The 24,457-nt window shown below is 39.8% G+C and overlaps 1 long non-coding RNA gene across 6 annotated transcripts in view; it reads right to left on the bottom strand.

Annotated features, from left to right (window-relative positions):
• LOC138736750 (uncharacterized) overlaps positions 1 to 24,457 on the bottom strand; it is a 166,563-nt gene that overhangs the window by 139,863 nt on the left and 2,243 nt on the right. Inside the window, exon 3 of one of the 6 annotated variants that reach the window (XR_011340553.1) lies at positions 22,149 to 22,299. The exons of 4 other annotated variants lie outside the window; for them this stretch is intronic. This is a non-coding gene — a long non-coding RNA (uncharacterized lncRNA). Of the gene's footprint in view, positions 1 to 22,148; positions 22,315 to 24,457 lie in introns of all 6 variants that reach the window. One more of the 6 variants, XR_011340552.1, reaches the window with a different exon arrangement.

Genomic DNA, 24,457 nt, shown 5'->3' on the forward strand with positions numbered 1-24,457 from the left:
GGCTTTGACTTGAGAGGTGGAGAACATGCTTTTTTATAACTAAGGTAGATCAGGTAAATCTTTGCATATTAACAAAAAATAGAATGGAGATGTCAGCTAGGACAGTGGAATGCTCCTATTGCAGGATGTGGAATATTGGGGAGAGCACAATTGCCCCTGATGACAACACCTTCAAGAGGTTTATCCAACTGCAGCTCCTTACATATAGAGTCAGGGAACTGGAAGAATTCTGGATCATTTGGAAGGCAGAGGGGGCGGGGGGGTGATAGACAGGAGGTGCATGGAGACAGTCAGGAGGAAGGTAGCTGGGTGACTTTTATGAGAGGGAAGGGAACTAGGGAGTCAGCATAGAGCACCTCATGTGGCCATTCTCCTCAACAATGTCTACTGTTTCAGGGGGATGATCTAGCAGGGACAAGCAAAGTGGTTAGGTCTCTAGTACGGAGTGTGGCCCTTTGGCTCAGAATTACCATCATCCCCTTTTCATTTACTATATTTGATGCTATCATTTGCAGAATTATCATTGCCTCAAAAATAAACCTGGATTTAGCCCGGTTTGAAATGGCAGTAAGACGATCACCAATTGTTGGAGGATGCCACCATTCATTTTCATCCAGTTTGAACAAAAGACCCTCAAATATACACTATTACTTCACTTTTCATCATTGCCATCATCCACCTTGCCAAAGGGCAGAGAACTGGGGCTTCATTTTTGAAAAGATATCCATTATGTGATTTTCAAAAACAGGTCTAATGCTAGCTTATAATTCTTGTGCATTTTGACCCAAGTTATGTGTTCTCATTAAGGAGAAATGACCCATTTAAATCTACATTTCTATTTAATTGAAGTGGATGCATTTCTTGTGGAATAATCTTGAGCAAAGGGCTGCCACTTAAAAATAAGCAGTCATCCACTTAAGACAGAATCCACTTAAGACAGAATTTTGCCTCATTTGAGTGTCTTAGCATCTCTTCCTCCAAGGTCAGATGACGTAAAGGTGCTTGAAAATTATTAAAGTAGAAATTTAATATACAAGGGATGAAAAAATGACAGTGAGTAGACAGAAATGTGCTATTATAATCAAATCAACTACAATTTAGTTAGATGTCAGAACAAACTGAAGGGGTGAGTGGCCAACTCCTGACCCAATTTCGATGCTTGTATAGTATCAGTTCACTCCAGATTTACAATGACAATTAAATTTGCCAGATGCCCAACTAACTATTTTTCAGATGCTAAATTATATATCTGTATTTTTTATGTCTTTTGATTTTTATCTGTGCACCACTAAGGCTTTAAAGCTTAAGCTTAGCTTTGGATCTTCAAAAGAATGTTATTTACAAGAACTGTTCATTCATGCGCCATAACTTTAATATCAACAGGATGTCTGATGCGCCCATGGTTTCACAGCTAATTTCATAACATGAACAATTCCTTTCATGATCATAACCTGAGATTTGATTCAGAGAGTAAACTGCAGCATCACAGAATATGGCTATTGGAGTCCTGACTTAATGATTTGGGCTTTAAAATGGTTACAATGGTGAAATAAAACTAACAGTTAACATCAGACCATAGATACTAAACAATTGAAAAGTGATTTAGAATTTAGATATCCATCTTCTTGATACCATTGCAATGAATTACAGGTACAGAGTTATGACCCCAATAAATGAGTCAAACTCACTATAGCAGCCAGATCTGCAACCGTGTGCGATTCTAAACTTCTGTGAAAACAACAGCTAAATACTGAGAGGCCTTTTATGGTAGGCCCCACACATTAAAGTTAATTGTCCAGGACTAAATCAAATATTATTGCAAGAAATTACTGGCCAGAAACTCTAGAAATGTCACAGTAACTTTTAGGGAGGAAAGTGGCATATTGGGAGTTTATAAATGGAGAGCTATTGTTAGAATTGTACAGGGTATTGATCAAACAGGAGAACCGTGCAGAGATTTGGTCCCCTTATTTAAGAATAGATAGGCAGGCCATAAGAAATTAAGTTCATTCCTGGGACGAGAGGGTTGTTCTATCACAAATGGCTAAAAGTAATTAGATCTGCATTCATGAGTTGAGATGATGAGGGGTGACCTTATTAAAATATGAAAGATCAGTGGGCACACCAGGTAGATGTTGAGAGGTTTCCTCTGGTGGGGGAAATCTCAAATGAGGTGACAGACAGTATCTTCCTTACAAGGGGTGTTCTCACGCAGCCCTCATTAAGTACTAATTGATCTTTTAATAGCAAAGTGACACATTCTAATGTTTTTGCTCTTCTACTTTGTACTGCTGTTTCTAAGTTAGAGTGGAGACTGGAAATGATTGTGAAATTAACCTTTCTCTCTGTACCAGGTTTAAAGAGACAAACATGAACAAGATTAGGTGCAGTCATTTAAAACCTAGGTGTACAGGAAATTTTCACGGAGGATAGTAAATCTCGAAAGGCTAAGTAGCCTGCGACTGCTCTTTTATATATTGCGTGTGGCCTTCCATGGATTGAGTCAAGTGCCAATTAATTACTTGTTTGAACAGAGTAATCTTATTGAGCATTCACCACCAGAATCTCAGTCCCATTATGGATTGTCTTGAGAAGGCTGCAGTGGGATGAAATTACTGTCCACCTCCTTCTGCCATGCACATTTTTGATGAGGGTCTCAGGAGCTATAGAGTGGTGTATGCAGACTTTCATCCTATACATTCACGCATACAGGACAGTGTGCTTTGCAGAGAGCTCCCAGGGGCAGACAAATGCACATGCACAGGCGCACACACACTACATGGAGTCCTCCACAATAAATTGTAACAGCTCCTTAAACCCACAATTGATGAGAATGGTGCTGTATGAGGTTTGAACAAAGATCAAGATCAAACACAAGTTGCTGGATCCGAGTTTGGCCTTTTGAGAGGAGAATATGACACAGTCACTGTCATTCATCAGCCACTGATTCTTTAATCCTTTGCTTTGCTTGGGCTTTCTGACCAGTGGCATTGTGGTGTCAGCTCCAAGATCACTGCAGGTTCCAAGAGAGCTTGGATTCAGTTATATCTCTCTCAATATTCTCCTGGGCTGTCCAGTCCCAGAAGGAAGCAGCAAGATCAATAGGGGCACTTAAGTCTCACCAGCTTTTATACAAGCAGGAATTGACTGAGAAAACAGAAATGTGAGAGCCACAGGAGTTATTTACATACATGTAAATGTGTCACCTGATTCCCTTACTTTTGCTACTCTGGTCTACTCCAGTTCAACATTCTTCATTCCTATCTCTTTGCCTATTAACTTTTTGATACCTCCATTTGCCCACACAGTACTGACACACCTTCCCATATGATCCAAAGTTCCACTTCTCCTACCATGAGGAGCTGGCTGTTGTTCCCATTTGATGTCAGAATGGTTGTAGATGCATGGGTTGTATCCACCGAAAATATAAGTAGCATGGTGCTACAGGCCTTTATAAAGGGGTCAATGGCTTTAACACATGCATGGAGCAATAAAGGTGGCAATCATGCAAGTCTATACAGCCCTTCATTGAACATTAAATTGAATTCTACCTGAAACGATAACTGGTATCATGTAGAAAACACTTACCTTTCCACTGAATTGCTAGCGAGACAACAAGAGGATAACATTGAAAACTATTTAAACTCAAATGTTCCATCTAGAACCTCCACATTAGCCAGAACTCCTCTTCTATACCGCCTCATGTATAGTTGGCTGGCTGGTCCCTACATCAGTCCCAAAGCTCCAGAGTCATCACCCAAGGGAATCCTAGCAGTTTACAGCTCAGTTGCCCAGAGACAAAGGCTACAATACATTTCACATCTAGCCCCAGCTTTGACCCAGCCGGGGCTAGAGGACGTAACTACAAATACAGCATGGTGAAGATTGGGGAAAGAAAAATAACCATGAACAGTTTTTTAAGTGGGAAAACCACACATTGTTGGAATAGTTAAGTTTTACTTTTGATTCACACATTTGGTTCCAGTTGTCATGCATTCTCAGTCAATGAATGGTAAGTGGCCTTTCCAGTTGCAAAGCTGATGAATAGGAAAACAGCTACGTAGTATGAGCCATGGGGGTGCTGTGAAAGAAAAGCCTCAATCACCTGAAGGTGACGTTGTGCAACTACTGTGATCAAACTTCATATTTTTCAGGATTTTATTTTCACGGCCCATGTTAAAATTACCCACAGATTTTCATGTTCAGATTGCATAATCTAATAATGCTGCAAACTCTAAATGTTGAAGCAATTTACTGGTAAACAGTATTTCTATATTTTATTTTAGTATATTGTGTTCAATGCTTATTTTGAATACACCAAATACATTACATTATATTAAAGAAATCTAATTTTCTCTTGCTTTTCCCTGCGTCCTCATTGTCTTCATTTCCTCTATTTATTACCTGTTTAAATAGTTAAATATAATTTTTTTAAAATTAAAATGTTCTGACATTTTCATAAATTATTTTACTTATTTTAATCTCACTCAGGTCCCAACCTCAAACACCAATCTAAAATTTCCCTTTAATTTTGTGATAGCTACAAATGAGAATTCTGACAGAATGTTGACCACTGCATGGAAAGAAATCTTGGAAGAGCTTTTATTTTTTTAAGCACCATATCAAATTCCCATGACTTGCCTTCATGTTTAAAACCCTTAGCTTTAAAACATGGGGTCAATATTGTTCAGCAATTAATATTGCCTTTTGTGTTAAACTGAGTAAGATCCCATGAATAGAAAAACCCATTTGCAAAGGTGTTGATTGTGACAGCAATATTGACCAAGGTTTTGGATGAACTACTTCCTCTTTGTTAAAGACCACAAACCTTCTCTCCTCTTGAGTACTCTATGATGACAATCAGCAAATTAACTTGCCCTTTTTCTATGATAAATCTCAATATTAGAGGCAGTGACTTGGGACCAACACATTCAGTCGGTTAGGCCTTCACGTGAACCACAACTATGCCTATGTTATGTTCGGCAGTGGCAGGGAGGGCACTGTCTCAACCAAGGACCTGGCACCGGCAGGAACACCCACCACAGCACAGCATCCTCCAGCCCAGGACCCTGCCAGCCTGACACACACACCCCCAACGCCGGACAGCTATGGGGCACTCAGGACCTGTTTGGGCACCATAGACTTGCTACAACTTTGGGGGTGAACCCACTCCCCTGCCCATCCGATGTGATACACACAACTTAACCCCAGCCCCCCCAGCCACTTCTCCACACTGCACCACACCAGCTGTTCCGGCCCCTGCCCCCAGCCCCCCCCCCCCACATCCTCACCAACCAGTGACCAGGAGCCAGACCTGCGACGGTCGCAGAGACTCCGACGGCTGCCGGACTGTCTTAATCTGTAAATATTGTGTATATGTTTTGGGACTTTACTGCAACTACCCCTCCACCCCCAACCCGGTTCAATTTTAATGAAGGGGCTGAATGTGGTGGTACACCATTGGCCTACTGCAGCGGGCAACCTCTGTACCTGCAGAAGAGCATGGGGACAAGACAACACCTGGCCGGCTGTTAATCAGCCAACCTGAATGGACCAAGCCCCACCCGGTTGGGTGTCAATCACCTGAGCCGGCCCTTTGAAGTCACTCTCAGAGCTGACAGCAGCACAATCTCCCAGTTGGCTCTGTGGAGTTTTACGTCAAATAAAGCCTGTTGTACAGTCTTTTGGTTTTGTGTGTTTGCTTCTGACCGACAGCGCACCACACACATTCGTAATGTCTTCAAGCAGGAACAATGTCGAGTCTTGCGGACATTCCAGCCCTGTGATTTTTTTTTCAAAATTGCCCCTAATTCAACCTAGAAGGGACTCACCTTGGCGCATAGCTATGTTGAATGCAAAAAAGCTCCTGTCTCTATGTCGCATCTAAAATACAAGTCTGAGATTTCTGGTTTGACCTTGTGTAATTTTTGCGGCATGAGGTATAGCTGGTGCAAAAAGTTGTATTGCACCAGCCTATAATCTGGCATTAATAATGCCATGCTGTCCTGGCAGAGGTCAGACCAGCATTGTTCAGGAATTGTTGTTCCCAAATCAGACTCCCATCTCTGCCTCACTTTATGGAGACCTAGTTTCAGGCTCTCATTTTGGAACAGGAGATACATAGCCAAAATAAATTCACATGTAATCCCCCTTCTAATTAGAGCCTCCATGTCACTACACAGTAGCAGGGCCATAGATGGACCCAATTTGTCCCTCAAAAAAGATCTTAATTGAAGATAGCAGAAAGTGGTCTGGTTTGAATGTCAAATCTGCCCCTTCTCATAACAGTCCTCAACACACCTGATCTCTTTCTGGCACCAGGTATCCAGGATCTTGTTACCCATTGTCTTAGGGATTAATTTATTTGGAATTAGGGACGTTTTAGGGTCAACCCAATTTTTAACCCAATAATCTGGTTTATGTTTTTGCCATGTTTGGATTAAATGCTTTAATATCAGGTTGTCTTTTTTTTGCATTATTAATTTAGTATCCCATTTGTAAATAATATCTCCTGCTATCTCTCCCCCTTTCATGTGTAGACCAATTTGTGCCCAGGAAGGTAAACAGTCCCCCTTGAAGAACGAGGCAATAGAGGACTTCGACACGATGGAGTAGTGGCCGGACGGTGAACTCCAGCCCTCTCCAGAAAAGTCGGGAAAAACAAGAGAAAATACAAAGGCACAGAAATAAAAGTTACAGAAAAGTGAGTATAAAGGTGGAAAGAAGATGGCGACAAAAAAAGAAAAGTCGAAAGCAACGGTAAGAAGAGAGGAAGAGAAGACAAAGGAGGAAAAAGGTGAAGGCCTTACCTGTCCGAAGAGGCCCGCTGCGGAGAGAGAAACCCGCTCCCTCAGGTCGGTAAATAATGGACTACAAAAATGGCTCGCAGAGCCGAGTAAAAGTGCGCAACCGCGCATGCGCGAAGTTTCGCGCATGCGCGATGCGAATGAAAAAAAACACACCGACGGGAGGGGGGACCAGCTGGGGAGTCGATCTCCACAGCCGGCAATGACAGCTGCAGAACACCTGCAGCAAGAAGAGACCACAGAAGACAACAGAAACAAGAAAGAAGAGGAGGAAAGGGCAACAAAGAAACAACAGATGGCCAACCCAGAGGAAGAAGAAGAGGAAGAGTATGGTGAAATAGAAGAAGAAAAGAGAGGCAAGGTAAAGGATATACTTGCTCTTATTAGAGGATACATGGAATCATTTAAAGAATGGCAAACACAGGAATTTAAGGATTTAAGAAAAAGAATAAACAACACAGAAGAGAAAATAAATAAAATGGAGATGACCTTAACAGAAATGGGAAAGAAAATGGACAAGATGGAAGAGCGGGCAGTAGCAGCAGAAATGGAGGTAGAAGACTTAAAAAAGAAATTGGAGAAATCTAATAAAAAAACTAAAGAGACACAAGAACTACCAGCTCAAAAAATAGATACAATGGAAAACCATAACAGAAGAAATAACATAAAGATAGTGGGCCTTAAGGAAGATGAAGAAGGCAAGAATATGAGGGAGTTTATAAAAGAGTGGATCCCTAAGACCCTAGGATGTCCAGAACTACAGCAAGAATTGGAAATAGAAAGGGCACATAGAGTATTGGCCTCTAAACCACAACCACAACAAAAACCAAGATCTATTGTAGTAAAATTCCTAAGATATACTACAAGAGAAAAGGTACTGGAGAAGACAATGGAAAAAGTAAGAGAGGGCAACAAACCACTGGAGTATAAAGGGCAAAAAATCTTCATTTATCCAGATATAAGTTTTGAACTCCTAAAGAAGAGAAAAGAGTTCAATACAGCAAAGGCGATTTTATGGAAGAAAGGGTATAAATTTATACTAAAGCATCCAGCGGTATTGAAAATATTTATTCCAGGACAACAAAACAGACTATTCTCGGATCCAGAAGAAGCACGAAAATTTGCAGAACAATTACAAAAATAGACTGAGGGAGGAAGACGGGTAATGAGAGTTAAGATGATCACAATTGATATGTATGTGGGTAAAGACAAAAATAGACTGAGGGATGAAGACGGGTAATGAGAGTAAAAATGATCACGATTGATATGTATGCGGGTAAAGAGGTATAAGAGTGAATAAAGACAAGGAGCATACGTGAATGTATCTGTACTTAGAGGAAAATATAGATAGTATAGACAAGAATTAATAAGGGAAGGTAATGGAATAGAGAGAATAAGGAGGGAATTAAAAGAGTGACCTTTGTGACATATGAAAAGTGAAATCTTTTCTGGGGGAGGCGGGGTGGGGGGAAATAGCGGTCACTGCAAAATCAGTTGACGCTTGCGAGTGGATTCGCAAATCCAAATGGAGAGGGGAGATGTGGTTGTCCGACAAGGGATAAAGGACAACTCAGGAGGTGAATGGGAGATTGGGAATAAATAAGATAGAAATAGGAGAATAAGGAAAATGTTGGATGTTGTAGGAATGTTGTCTTATAAAGAGTTGAAAATAAGAAAACAGAAATGGAAAAGGAGGAAAGGTAATGATGGAAAAACGGAAAGAGAAGATAAACAAAATATAAAAGGGCTACGCTGAACTATATGTCTTTAAATATTAATGGAATACATAACCAAATTAAAAGGAATAAACTACCAAATTTAAATGAATAAATGTATTCCATTAGAAAAAATAACATATTGGTTAAGAAATAATATTGAAATATTCGAACAAGTATAGGAGCCTTACATTAAATACAATAGCGAAAACCTACCGGGGACAAACATTACCTAAGTTGATGGAAGGAGAAGGAAAGAAAAGAATGGACTCAGTAGAATTTCTGGTGTAATTTTGTTGAATGACAACATTGTCTGACTGGATTAATGCAACCTAGATTGTATACCTAAAATGGATGAGAGGGGGGGTGGGGGGGTGGTTTGGGAGGAAAGGGGGGGGGGAGAAAAAGTCACTGTATATGTGTGAAAAAGAAATTGTGTATATCATGGCTAATGTGATTTATGGTGTGAAAAATAAAAAAAATTAAAAAAAAAAAAAAAAGAACGAGGCAATAAACCCTGACTGGGCTGCCTAATCGTAATTTTTTTAAAGTCTGAGAGTCTCATCCCACTCAGGCTATAGTCCCGGGTCAATTTTCCATGGAGACTCTAGCTACTTTGTTCTTCCACAGGAATTGTCTGACACATCCGCTGTGTTTTGAAAAAAATCTCTGGGCAGCAGTATGGGCAAAGGTTGGAAGAGGTATTGTAGTATCACTTTCATTCTAATACAGTTAACCTTGACCATCAACATGATAGGCAGATGCATCCACCTCAATGTTTCCAAGTAGGGGGAAAGAGGATTCAATTTATATAAATTTTGTCAATTCATATCTATCCATATTCCTTTTGTAGTCACTTAAACTTACTCTCCCATTGGCATTTCTCATACTCCCCATTGATTAGTGGCATTCATAATTAATTTTATATCCCAAAATTTTGCCATAGTCCTGCAGTATAGTTCATAACCTGGTCAATGACCCTGTTGGCTCTGTCAAATATATCAAAACATCATCTGCAAACAAATTAATTTTGTGTTCTTCCTGGCCCACTCTAAACCCTTTAATGCCTGGATCCCTGTGAATGGCTTCTGTTGACGGTTCAATCGTCAATATGATTGAGCAGGGGATAGCAGACAACCTGTCTACTGGAAATGGTCAGTGGGAAAGCTGAAGGTGTCTGCCCTTTAGTGCCAACTTTGGCCTTGGGTTTGTTGTACAATGTTTTATCCCAAGTTATGTAAATATCTTCAACTATGTGAGGTGATTAAAAAGTGAACAAGACTTTCGCAGCAGAAACAGTCATCAATAGACAATAGACAATAGGAGCTGGAGTAGGCCATTTGGCCCGTCGGGCTAGCACCGCCATTTTAGATCATGGCTGATCATTACCGTCAGTACCCCTTTCCAGCCTTATCCCCATAACCCTTAACTCCGTTACCCACAAGAGTCTTATCTAACTCTCTTTTGAACATAGTCAGCGAATCCGCCTCTACCACCCTCTGTGGCAGAGCATTCCACAGATTCACACTTCTCTGGGTAAAAAAATGCTTTCTCATCTCCGTCCTAAAGGGCCTACCCTGTATTCTTAAACTATGCCCTCTAGTCCTCGTCTCCCCCATCATTGGGAACAAGTAATCAGACTTCACCTTGTCTATCCCCCTGATGATTTTGTATACCTCAATCATGTCCCCCCTCATCCTTCTAAACTCCAATGGATACAAGTCCAGTTTTTCTAGCCTTGCTGCATATGACAACCCTGCCATCCCTGGAACTAACCTTGTAAATCTGCGTTGCACACCCTCTATAGCTAGTATGTCCTTCCTCAAGTTTGGAGACCAGAACTGGACGCAATACTCCAGGTGGGGTCTCACCAGGGCCCTGTATAACTCCAGAAGGGCGTCTCTGTTCCTATACTCCAATCCCCTCTTTATGAAAGCCAACATTCCATTTGCCTTCTTCACAGCTTTCTGAACCTGCATGCTAGCCTTCAGTGACCGGTGAACAAGTACACCCAGATCCATTTGCTCTTCCCCACTCCCTAGCTTGTCTCCATTTAAATAATACTCAGCTTTCCTATTACTTCCCCCAAAATGAATAACCTCACATTTGTTCACATTGAAATTCATCTTCCATTTAGCCGCCCACTCCTCCAGCCTGTCCAAGTCCTTCTGCATTTTCCTTACATCCTCCTCACACCCCACACCGCCACCCAGTTTAGTGTCATCTGCAAATTTGCTCATGTTATTTATAATCCCCTCATCCAAATCATTAACATAAATTACAAACAACTGAGGACCCAACACCGATCCCTGAGGCACTCCACTCGTCACATCCTGCCATTCTGAAAAAGACCCATTTACTCCAACCCTTTGTTTCCTATCTCTTAACCAATTTCCTATCCATGTCAGCACCTTACCTCCAATACCATGCTCCCTGATCTTGCCCACTAGACTCCTGTGCGGTACCTTATCAAAGGCCTTCTGGAAGTCCAAATACACCACATCCACTGGCTCTCCCGAGTCCACCTTCTTTGTCACATCCTCAAAAAATTCCAGAAGGTTAGTCAAGCATGACTTACCCTTAAGGAATCCATGCTGACTAGCCCTTATACTATTATTACTGACTAAGTGTTCTGCTATTTCTCCTTTTATGATGGACTCCAATATCTTCCCCACCACTGATGTCAGGCTAACCGGTCTATAATTTCCCATTTTCTCCCTCCCTCCTTTCTTAAAAAGCGGCACCACATCAGCCACTCTCCAATCCTCAGGGACCTCCCCGGAATCTATGGAACTTTGGAAAATGTCGACCAGTGCCTCCACAATTTCCATAGCCACCTCTTTAAGCACCCTAGGATGCAGCCCATCAGGCCCTGGGGATTTATCAGCCCTCAGTCCCAACAATTTACTCATAACCTCCTGCTTCTGGATCTGGATATCCATTAGATCCCCTACCTCCCCAGTAAAGTTCCCCAAGTCTCTTGGTACCACATGACCACTACCCCCTAACTGACTATAACCTATATCCTCCTTGGTGAAGACAGTTGCAAAGTATTTGTTAAATTCCTCTGCCATCTCCTTGTTTCCAGTAATAATTTCACCCTTGCCCATTTTCAAAGGGCCAATTTTAAACCGAATCAATTTCTTCCTCTTCACATACTTAAAAAAGCTTTTGCTATCCTCCGCAATATTATCTGCTAATTTCCTCTCGTACTTTATTTTCCCGTCTCTTATGGCTTTCTTAGTTACCCTCTGATGTTCTTTGAAGGTTTCCCAATCCTCTAATTTCCCACTCCGCTTCACTATCTTATAATTACTCCCTTTGGACTTGATAATGCACTTGATTTCCTTAGTTAGCCAGGGCTGCCATTTGCATCTCCTAGAGCCTTTCCTCCACTTTGGAATAAATTTGTCCTGAATCCTGTGAAAAATGTCCATAAAAACCTGCCATTTTTCCCCAGTTGTCCTCCCAGCTAGTGTATCTTCCCATTTTATTTTGGATAGCTCCTCCCTCATAGCTGCAAAATTTCCTTTATAGTCCAGGAGCAAAGCCTCAGGGCCTCAGGACTCATTACTTAAGGATGAGTGGACATTCATGGGCACCCCATTTCACAGGACACCTGCAGCAGTGAGGCCTAAGCTCAACAGTGCGACTATGGAGATAGTGCAGGGGACGGGGATAGTAGGTTAATTGGTGTGGGAGGTGGGGGGGCACAGGCAAGTGAGCCAGAAGGGCCTGTTACCATGCTCCATGTCCAAATTAAATAATTTAGAAGCTACAATCTAACCCCCCTCCCCCAAATTCATAGTCGTGACCTGTTGACAAATAGTAAACATGCACAACAGAAATAACCCCTCCAAACTAGGCTCAAATGTTGCAAATGATTAGACTGAGTTCAGGAATGACATTGGCACAACTAACACAATGGTCCTTCCAATGCCAACCTTTACTTCTTCTACCTTGTCAAATTACTGCCCCCTCATTTCCAGATCCTGTCCCCAAAATTTACCTCATTTGGATGCACAATGTAACCTTTGCTGGCCCTCCTCACCCTGAAGCCAGGCAGAAGTCACAACCCTGACAGGAAGCAAAACTTAGGGTGGAGTTATGACACCATTATCATGGTTTCTAGGGGTTTTAAAACCTATTTGGAAGATTCCACCATAACAGGCATCAACTCTCAATGTGGAATGAACAGCACATTGGAACCAAACATCACTCCCTCATCCTGACCAAAATTATTTATTACTACTGCTTTCCTGGAAATTAGAGGTTTTTCTCAATCTCTTCTTGACAACTATAAACTATTTGACATGACTAATCTTATTTTGAAGTTGGTCTGAGAATTTAGGAAATCTTGAACTGTCTCATGATGTAGGTGTTCATTTTTCCAAATGATAACCTGTTTTGCATTTGAATAATTTATATGCCTATAACTAGCTTTCCTTGCTCAGGAAATTTAACACAGGTATTCAAATCTAAAAGATAGAAAGATTAATTTTACACATTCATATTCTCATTTCATCTCAATTCTGATTTTTGATAGAACATAAAATGTGGCAGTTCCTTTTAATTCTGTGAACTCCCTGAATTCTCAAGAGTGCTTTAATACTTAATGCCTTTGGGCAAAAATCTTTGTAATGTGTTTAGTCGTAAACCTCCATACAATCATCTATTCACCAAATGATGGAAGAATTGTGCACACTTGAAGAGCTGTGTTAGCTTTGAACTTCGACTGACAGCAGGAGCTGGATACCAATGCTGTAAAAGGACCTTTTAAGGGGTTTATGGGATTAGCAGAGCCAACAATATTGACAATACCTTGCTGTGTTCATTTCAATCTGTGACAATCATCACTTTCTTAGAAGTTCTGTGTATCGTGTTATTTTAACCTTGCTTAACATCAAGGGAAATGAAAGACATGTAACTCTTTTTCATGAAGCCAATCAGGATATGGCAAAATACCATAGAGTCATGGATGCAATGAACAGCAACAGTGAAGTAAACCTAACATACAGTAGAGGAAAAATCGTGTATGATTAAAATCCAACAAATATTAGCCTTGACATTATGCATAATCATTTTTGGTACATTAGGGTCTTTATTCTATTTTGATTAAAAAAAAATTAACATCCAGAGGCAGGTTTTTTTCCTCCTGGATTTCAGTCAATGGTCAGAAAGCTTAAAGTTAGCACAAAAAAAAGTTACTTTTATGTTGAAAATGGAACATAGATGCTCATTCTGGATTCATCTTGATTTAAAACAAAATCAAAAAGTGAACCATGTACAAACTTTTTTTTTCCTGCAACATGCTCGGTCAATGGAATAGGCTGTACAAGAGTTGCTTGCTGTGAAAATGTAACATTTCTATAGATTTCAAGAATAAAATTACTAAATTTCCAAATTCAGAAGTTTGCACAACTTTAATTTGTCTTGAATAATAATACTGGACAACAATTTCTTTCAAAGGTTTGCTTCCAGTAAAAAAAAAGGGTGTTATGATAGACAACTTCAAGCTGAACACAAAGATAATTTCAGATTTGTTGTAACATGCAGGAAGTTAAGGAAACATCAGCATTAATTGAATTTAGTATGTTTAATGACATAATAATGCTGACACATTGCATTAGTTCAACAACCTAAAAATATTTTGCCACTGATTTTCATTTGTACTCAGCATCTGATGCCTCTTGTGACAATGTCAGTTGGCCAGCATCGATGAATTTCAGTTGCTCTGGTACCACTTTTCTGCAGTCAATTTCCTGGTGAAACCTTACACCATGTTTGTCACTGACTGCACCAAAATCATCAGGGAAGAAGTCCAATTGAGAATGCAGAAAGTGAATTTTCATGGCTTTGTATGCTTTAATCATGTTAAAAATGTGACAGGAAATAGATTATCGCCAAAAGGTACGTGATAGGAAATTTTTAAGGTGATTTTTATGGACAGCAGCTCAAAATTTATAAAATACACTATACCCAAAAATGTTCAGGAAGCAAAATTATCATTGTCCAATGTAATCACAAAAATCTACTTAATTCATCATTTCGGGATCCCACTTTTATCATCCTGGACAGTGTTTAAATCAGTGATATTTTGTTTTATCCATTGGATAGCATTTCTGTTCAATTTATGGAACTATACGATGGCATCTTATGTTTTTCTTCATGTATATATATTTTCACTGCCACTTAAAAGTAGGAGGAATGAAGTATAAACAACTGATTGCACGATTAACCAGAGGACCATGTAATCTGTCATTTTTGGACTATATTGCAATGGCCCCAAATTCATTTTACATAGAAAAAAAAGACTAGCAGGCCAGTTTGATCTATAATTTAATGTGATCAAGAGCCAATGTTTCCTTTAATTTTTAGTAGTCAGTGTCGCAAAAACCTTATGTGGTACTGTTTTTTCCTGTGACAAAAGTATGTGCACACTGAATGCTTGTTCAAATGTAAACTTACAATTGTTTCAAGATCATTTTGGCACAGCCTATCTCTCATGGCTAATAAAACTGTATTGGCATATTTTAATATAATATAATAAACCCAACACCCAACCCCAACCAACAAATTTTCCCCTGCAACCGTGTCTGCCTGTCCCGCATCGGACTTGTCAGCCACAAACGAGCCTGCAGCTGACGTGGACGTTTACCCCCTCCATAAATCTTCGTCCGCGAAGCCAAGCCAAAGAAAACAAGTATACTTGCATTCTAAGTTCTAAATTCTAAGATAAGAAATTGTTTTTAATAAGTGTAACGATTGATTACTACATTTTAGGAAACTAACCTTTTTGAGCGCACAAATTTCCTTTGTGTGCTGGTTACAAACATCTGTGTGTGTACAGCTTAGATTAACAGCCTGGATCACTGTCCCCTCTATCCTGATGCTTATCTTAATTATCACACTCTTCCCATACCCAGAGATTTCATCTGCCTTTAGAAACCTATTCATCTCATTTTAAAAATGTTCAATTCTCTCCATAAAACGTTCCACAGGCTCATCGCCATCAGAGTGAAGAAATTTTTCCACATTCTAGTCCTCAATCTTTTAGTCCATACCTTGAGATTGTGAACTTTACTTTAGACATCCCAGCCAATGGAAATATCCTCACCATATTCAGTCTGTCTTCCTGTCAGAACGTATTAAATTTCACTTAGGTTGCCTTTCATTCCAAAATTTAATGATCATAAATTTAATCTCTCTGCTTTTGGCAGTCCTGCCATTCTCAAGATTTTCTGCTGTCAGTTTGGGCAATTCTGATCAATAACTGGGGTACTGACACATAATGCATTGCAAATTAGCTTTCAAATTGCTCAGATTTTACTGCTGGAGACACAAATCCTTCCACGTGGAAAAAGCAGCTACACCCATAGAAGTACTTGAAAATACACTTCTAAATGTGACTAATAAATGCCTATCTTGCTGTCAAGCTCCAAGATGTTCTGAATGCCAACATTCAGAAACTATAAAAGTCAATCAAGCTATTAAAAGAGAATGAAAGAAGTAATTCACAAAATTCTGTAGACACCGTGGTTGAAGTAAAAACACATGATGGAGAAACTCAGCAGGTCAAATAATGTCCTTTATGTAGCAAAGGCAAAGATAAATAACCAACGTTTCTGACTTGAGCCCTTCAAAGTACGAGAAAATGCTGGCATGTGTCTGAACAAGAGTGAGGGAGGGGTGGCAAAGACAGAAGATAAATGGAGAAAGGAGGGAGGGGACAGGAACATTGAGGGGGAGGGGGAATGCCTGGGATGGGTGGGTGAAAGAAATGGGAAGACAGGAAAAGGGGAAGGGAAAGAAAAGGCATGCAGGTTTAATGAAAAGCAGTAAAGCCTATGTTCATGCCATGTGGCTGGAGAGTGCCTAGATGGACAGAAACCGCAAGGTATGAAAGCTCAAGGTGATCAATATGTGGAGCCACAGGACAAGGACAAGGTCTTCCACGTCAGATCAATCAGAGAGATCCTCCTTCTTCAAATAACATGGCTTCCCCTTTACCACTATCAACTGGCTTTCACCCACATAGCCTCCATTACCTGCTCATCTGACCTGGCCCCCTCCAGCCCCACAAGAAAAAAGGATAATATTCTCCTTGTCTTCACCATTTCTACCACCTAGTACATGATCTCACAGTGTCAAATTGTTTAAGTTTGCATAGCTATTTAAAAATACTTTCTGAAGAGATTAGCATGAAGATTCTTGGATTCTGACAACATTCTGGGTAGACTTCAGCAAATTGGTTTCAACTCTTTTAGAGTTTATCCCCTAAACCTTTACACTGTGCATCACATTCTTGAATACTGGGGTACCTTTCCGTTGTTCTTTTGTGATATCATTAGTCGCATCATCATTTACGTAGAAACATTGCATCACATGAAACCAACTGACTTCAGGTCAGTTTCAGTTATAAAAATAAAAAGGAACTTTATTCTCCTCACTTTAAGAGTAATATTGTGAAATAAAGGACATGGTTTGGATATGGAACTCTAAATCTTCAGCAAGAGCATTGGATAAAACATTAATTTAAATGACCAAAACATTCTGCTGCTTAAAGCAAAGGCAATTTCCCCAGAAATTTTGCGTGAAAGTTAATTAGAAAAAAATATTGTGTACAAGACAAAATATCAGCAAGGATCAAACTGAGTTGACATCTATCACATCTATCTCTTTTATAACTTGCATTTTATTCTGAACTCTGAGCCTTGACCGATGTAAAAAGCAGGGAGTGCCAGGTAGGTGATACCATCAACAATCAACTTGCTCTTTTTTTTTCTCTCTGAAGAAAGTGCCTCAGTTTCTTTTGGAATCATTTGCAGTGAATTGATCTCGTGAATGAGCAACATATACAGGAAGGCTACCAGTTTACAGCAAGTGCAGTTATCTGGATCCTCTTCAAAGGATACAATCATTCCAAGGAAGACAATTTGAACGAGGCTAGCTTTCTGTTACTGATCACATCCAAAAAGGGAACATGGAGTTATGCCTGGAGAGAATATCGTCCTCGTGGTGCTGTTCTGGTGAAATAACTCAGTAATAAATTGTAGTCTTTCTTGTTTGGGCAATGGATCACATGAAGACCACTGGCTGTCCAACAACTCAATGTTCCTAACATATAACCCAAAGGATAAACCTCTGCAAAAGGTCAAATGTTCTAATCAGATTGTTGAAAGATAGTAAAAATGAAAATCCACTTTCAAAAGCCCATTTTTTCCAATTAAGACATTTCAAAAATTCGGAAGCATTTCAGCAAAGACCCATTAAGACCTGGACAATAAATAAGAATCAAAATATTGATGAAGTACATATCACACAGATCCACAATTTTAACGTGAGGTCTTTATGAAGCAGAAGCTATTTTATCCTTTGACCAGCCTGTCAAGTTGCTTGACATTGAAATAAAAGACTGAGGAACATGAACTGAAAAGATTTTTATTGCACACCCTCATGGCAGGAGATGCTTTAATTTAAATGAACATTTTACTATCCAGATTGCGAAGAAACTGTATCTTGTTTTGCTGTTGACCATCTCTGCCCTCTGCAGGTCAAATTATGTAAAGCATTTATAAGCAGAAACATTTTCTGATTTCAATTTCAGATAATTCTTATTGATCGAATAAAAATTGTATCAGTTCTCTGATATTTGAGAAGAGCAGTCAGTGAATCCATGGAGATAGATAAAATTCTCATCCTCGCCAGGAGCAGATTTCAACCAGTAATCCATATTTTTGTACACTAGCAACCATTTATCCATTTCCATTTTGCTCTCTCTCCCTTCTCAGTTACGGCCCTGAAATCTTCTTAATTGGATTCAGAGGTGTTCAAAGACTGCAGTTAGCGCCATACCAGCGTAGCAACTTGGGTTTAAATTCAGTGCTATCTGTAAGGAGTTTGTAATTTCCCTGAGAGCTTCGGTTTCCACCCATCATTTGAAATGTACCGGGGAGAAGGTTAATTGGATGTAAATTGGGCAGCTCGGACTCATTTACCAAAATGACTTGTTACTGTGCTGTACATCTAAAAAAAAATTAGATCCGAATACTGAAGAAATCTAGGACAGCAGCATTAAAGAGCAAGTGCAGTTAATGAAGCACAACCATAAATGGCAGAGCAGGCTCTGAAATGCAAAATCAGAGCTCATGTTTTCAGCATTTGTTTTTCGGCTCAAAATATGTATCCTTAATACTTCGAGCACACCTGGAGTACATTTATCAGCAAATTCAGCTGCTGAGCTGAGGTCAGCATGAATCACCCCTTAAATGCAGATTCTGGACTATTTTCAGTAGGCATGGAGCTCTTGGACCTCATACCAGACCAAGATGGATGAGGACAAGATATTGATGTCCAGTCAGGGATTGGCAGAAAAATCAATCACCCTTCAAATCTCAGCCATGACCCCAGTTTGAACTCTCCACAATCAATAAGGATACTTCATCCTCCCAAAAAACACTAACCTCAGGTATGCAGGTTTCCTGAAGTAATGAAGTATACGCTATTACAATGTTTTGGCACCCTTCCTGACACAGTGACCATTAAGGAATGAGCAAAGAATACTCTCTTTCAAGGTCATTGTTAACTTTCAGTTCCTGATGGGATGGAAGGCATGAGGCCCCATTCATTTTCTGACACTTCAGGTGCAGATATGCAATAGAAGAGCACTTTGTTGCAATTGACTTTAAGAATCCGAATTCATTGTTGTGAACAAATCACGAAATGCAGTGTTTGCAGCAGGCATCATGGAGCAAACATTCATATTATAACCCATCTTACAAGAATAATATAAAAAATAAATAGTGCACAAAAAGTAAGGCAATGTCTTTGGTTCATTGATTATTTAGGAATCTGATGGCAGTGGGGAAGAAGCTGTCCTTGTCCCATTTAGTGCTCGTCTTTAGGCTCCTGTACTTTTTCCCCTGATGGTAGTAGAGTGAAGAGGGCTTGACCTGGGTGGTGGGAGTTCTTGAGGATAGAGGCTGCTCTTTTAAGACACCATCTCCTGTAGATGGCCTTGATGGATTGAAATCTGGTGCCCGTGATGTCGCAAGTCGAGTTAACAACCCTCTGGAGTTTTTTTTGTCCTGAGATCTGGCGCCTCCATAATCAGACAGTGAGTGATGCAACCAGCCAGAATGCTCTCCTCTAGAAGTTTTTGAGAGTCTTTGTTGACATACCAAATCTCCTCAAACACCTCACAAAGTATAGCTGATGGTGAACCTTCTTCATGATTGCATCAACATGGAGGCTCCAGGACAGCTCAAGAGATGTTGACACCCAGGAATTTGAAGTTCTTGACCTTCTGCACTACTGAGCTCTCAGTAAGGACTGGGTCATTTAATGGCTTAATTTTGTATAATATTTTTGAGGAAGCATGCAAAGTCACAGGTGGACAGGGTGGTAAAGAAAGCTTTTGGCATCTTGGCCTTTATAAATCAAACTATTAAGTATAGGAGTTTAGATGTTATGTTGAAGTTGTTTAAGACATTGGTGAAACTAAATCTGGAATATAGTGTGCAATTCTGGTTGCCCATCTACAGGAAGGATATCAATAAGATTGAAAGATTGCAGAGAAGATTTGCTAGGATGTTGCCAGGTCTTCAGGAGTTGAGTTACAGGGAAAGATTAAACTGGTTAGGACTTTATTCATTGGAGCGAAGAAGAATGAGGGGAGATTTGATAGAAGTTTACGAGGTTATGAGAGGTATAGACAGAATGGATACGTAGGTTGTTTCCCACAGATTGGGGGAGGTAAATATGAGGTTATATTTTTAACCTGAAAAGGGAAAGGTTTAGGGCAATATTAGGGGAAAGTTCTTCACTCAGAGGGCAGTGGTAATGTGGAATGAGCTGCCATCTGGTGTGGTGAATGCTGGCTTGATCTTGAATTTTAAGAACAATTGGGCAGATACATGAATGGGATAGATCTGGAGGGTTAAAGAATGGGAGCAGGTCAATGGAACTAGCAAAATACTGGTTAGCACAGACTAGAAGGGCAAATGGTCTGTTTTCTGTGTTGTTGCATTCTATGGTTCCAAGTCCCACTTCACGATTTGGGTTTAGATCCAAGTAACAATAGGGTAGGTATTTGGTGAAGTGCTAGAAGTCAGGGGTGAAGAGCTACATTTTAAATCTGTTTTTGAAGGTACAAATTGACCTGGCAAGGGATGGGGTGTGGAATTCTAGAAGGTCAGGGGTTAATGGAAGCAAAAGAAGCATGGTGTGGTTTCAAAGCATGAAAATCAGAACAATGAGGTTTTAAGACTTGAGATGTAGGAAAAACAAATTCACAGTTGAGAATAACTTGGATTTTTAAAGTGGACATAGGAAACCAAATGGAGTGGAGAAGAGTACAATAATTTATACCAAACCACATGCGGATGATAGACAAGTTGGTTGCTTAGATTTTGTAATTTCAGCAGTAACGGTTTCAAAAGAATTCGAAACATTCATCACCTTCTGAATGAAAATAATTGTCCTAAATGACCACCCGTTATTTAGCCATCTTCATCTCTGGATTTGGATGCCCCAGTTAAGCTTTGTGATAATTTCATATGTTCAAATGAGACTATTCCTCATTTTTCCCAAATTGAAAAGTAGATGCCAAACCAACTCACAAGCCAATTGCACCCAGAACTAGCAAATTTTGCGACACTCCCTTGATCAAAAATAGATCCTTACTTAGGTAAGGCATTCAGACAATATTCCAGAGCTCCATTTATAGTGGGTCCTGATATCTCTATTCTTGTATGAAAATCTTCTTGTTATGAAAGGCTAGCATACAATTTGCCTTTGTAATTGCTTGCTCAACTTGTATCACTAAAAATGAAATGTTTAGGAACACCCTAGTCTTTAACCACCAACATCCTTCAATTAACAAATAAAACTCTTTCTCCCCCATCATCCCCCCCACCCCCCACCACAATGTGGAGGAGGTCGCCCTGAGCTTTTCTCATCATTAGAAAATAGTGAGTTTATAAAGAAAATTAATGCACTGAATCAAGGGCTGAGAAAAATAAATCAATTCTTTCTGCATAGAAATCAAGATATAGAGGAACCAAAAAAGATGAGAGATCTTACTGAATCATGGAGCAGCCTTCAATGCTTTCTTAAAAGAAATGCTTGTGGCCTGCTGTGGAATGAAGTGTGGTGGGGACAGATTCAATTGTGGTTAAATACAAAACAAAATTGGCATGGTTATGTGTAAAATAGGCAATGGAATTCACTATATTAGACAGCAATAGAAAAGCCCTAATGGGATTAATGATTTCCTTCTGTGCATTAATTATTTGAAGTCATACAATTAGGCTGATCTTGAATATTTAACTAAATTATATACTCTTTCAGAAGCTGCAACAAGCATTTTGAACTCTGAAGCTACTTTGTAATTTAAAAAAAATCACACTACCTAAATATAGTTAAATCCAAAAACCTCCAAGAAAATTTGGTGAGAGAAAAAAAGAATGCCAGAAAAATCAAACTTGTTTTGTGTTAGAAACATCAATGCAGATTTGAAAGACAGATTAAATTGGTACAACATGAATAGCAAAGTAATTAATATCACTACAACCTCAAATACTGGAGATTTCAATAAATTAAAATGCAAATTTCAGACTGGATTTACCCAAGACGTTTCAACTCGTTTGCACGGCATTCTGTTATCTTGCTCAAATTCCATGACACATCAATCAGGCTTTTCACTGAAGCTTTGAAGTTTGGGTCCAGAATGCTAATTAAGAGCACTTGCTTTGATAGGAATCTGGGAAGGCCTTCCTCTGAAAAAGATGCAGCTCCCAAAATGCAAGAATTAACTTAAAAACTGGAGAGGAATCCCAGAATTCATGTAGTTTTTCCAAGAACATTACTGAAAGTTGGAAAGTGATCGATGAAAGACAACACACTACAGTATTACTGCAAATCTTTCAGTACTTTCATTATCTCCATTGTCACACTGAGGGGAACTCAAAAGGAGACCAAAATGTGTTTTAAAAAAAACAATGGAATGATATTAGACTTGAACATTGATGGATGACATTCTCAAATCTTAATCCCATTTGAAAGTAATTTTTGATTTAAAAAAAACTATTCAAGTAGAAAAACATTCTTTCTGGTCAAGTCAATACCAGATTTCAGAGATGTATTTACAACCTCAGGACCATGGACTTATTGTTCATAAACTAAATATTAATTACACTATTTTGAGGGACCTTCAAAAATGGAACAATTTCACAATTTATTATTCACAAATACATGCTATTGGATGATATGATAACATTTGAATGATTAAATAACCCATTGTGTTGCAAGACCCAAGTTACTGTATCAGCAAAGAATTTATTTCCCTTACTATTTTGTATAATTCAGATAATGTCTCTTGTTGGCCATGGTCAGTGTGTGAAAAAAAAAATGGGTTTAAGCTTCTTCTAGTATTTTCTGGTAATGTGGAGAAGATTGGTCTGGTCAATAAAAGCAAAGGCAAGAAAAAGATTTTTGCTCAACTTGAAATTCTTTTCAAAACAGTAAAATAAATTGATAACATTGACAAATTCTGGGCTCCTGATGCCCCAACTACAAACTCTCACCTAGGCCCTGGCTGCCTTCCCATCAGAGCACCTGACGCCCCAGACACCCGATGTTCTGAACGCTGCTGTGAAAATCTGTCCTTGAAATTGTCAATTTCATATGCTTAAATGGGAATATACACCAACAGTTCAAAAAGTTTATTGAAGAACTGGAGCTTGAAGATAAACCCAGTGATGTCTCTTTCCAATGCTGGGAAAAACCAGAACCAGGGGCCATAGTTGAAGGATAAGGGGGAAGTTTTTTAGGACTGAGAGGAGGAAAAATTTCTTCTCTCAGAGAGTGGTAAATGTGTGGAATTTTTTGCCACAGGAAGTAGTTGAGGCCGGTTCCCTGTCAATATTTAAGTGTAGGTTAGAGATGGCCCTTGAGACTTAGGGGGTATGGGGAGAAGACAAGAACTGGGTACTGATCAGCCATGATCATAATGAATGGTGGTGTAGGCTTGAAGGGCCAAATGGCCTACTCCTACACCTATTTTCTATGTTTCTACTGCAGTCTGAGGTGGCTGTCAACCAGCAATGTTTTGAGTCATGAAAACACAATGCTGGAGAAACTCAGCAGGTCAAACAGTGTCCTTTATATAGCAAATATAAAAAATACATAACTGACTTTTTGGGCTTGAGCCCTTCAAAGTATGGAAAGGTATCAGCAAGCATCAGAGTAAAAGGGTGGGGTGTGGTGAGAAAGAGAACCATTGTCCCAAAGCCAAGAAGTGCAGGAGGGAGGTCACAGCAGAAAACAGGGGGAGGAGGGATGGCTCTGTGGATAGAGAGGGAAGAGGGTGGAAAGCTGGAGGAAAGAAGACAAAAGGAAAGACAAAAGAGCAAAGAGTAGGCAAGCAGGAACCAGAGAAGTCGATGTTAATGCCATCGGTACCCAGACGGAAAATCAAGTGTTGTTCCTCCAATTCACTGGTGGTCTTGATGGGAAAGTACACAAGGCCATGGACAACGTGAACATGGGAGTGGGGCGCAGAATTGAAATGGTTGGCCACTGGGAGATCCCCAGCACTGATGTGGACAGAGTGATGGTGCTCAGCAGAACAATCTCAGTCTGAGCCTAGTCTCTCAAATGCAGAGGGGACCACAAAGGGAGCACCGGATGCAGTAGATCACTCCTGGGGATACACAGGGAAGTGTTGCTTCACTTGTTTCTGTAATTTGTCCTCTGCTGAAGTTCAGCTCCCTGACCTGCATGTACTTGTTTATCATTCCTTTTTAAACTATGGTATATCAGCCCTCCTCTAATTTTTTAGCATCATTCTGTAGTTCAGGTAGTCTGTCAGAACACAATTTCCTCTTCTTTTAAACAGCCAAGATTTCATTCATCCAGGCTTGTCCAAATGTTCAC

Source organism: Narcine bancroftii, chromosome 6 (genome assembly GCF_036971445.1).
Source record: "Narcine bancroftii isolate sNarBan1 chromosome 6, sNarBan1.hap1, whole genome shotgun sequence".
Taxonomy (NCBI): domain Eukaryota; kingdom Metazoa; phylum Chordata; class Chondrichthyes; order Torpediniformes; family Narcinidae; genus Narcine; species Narcine bancroftii.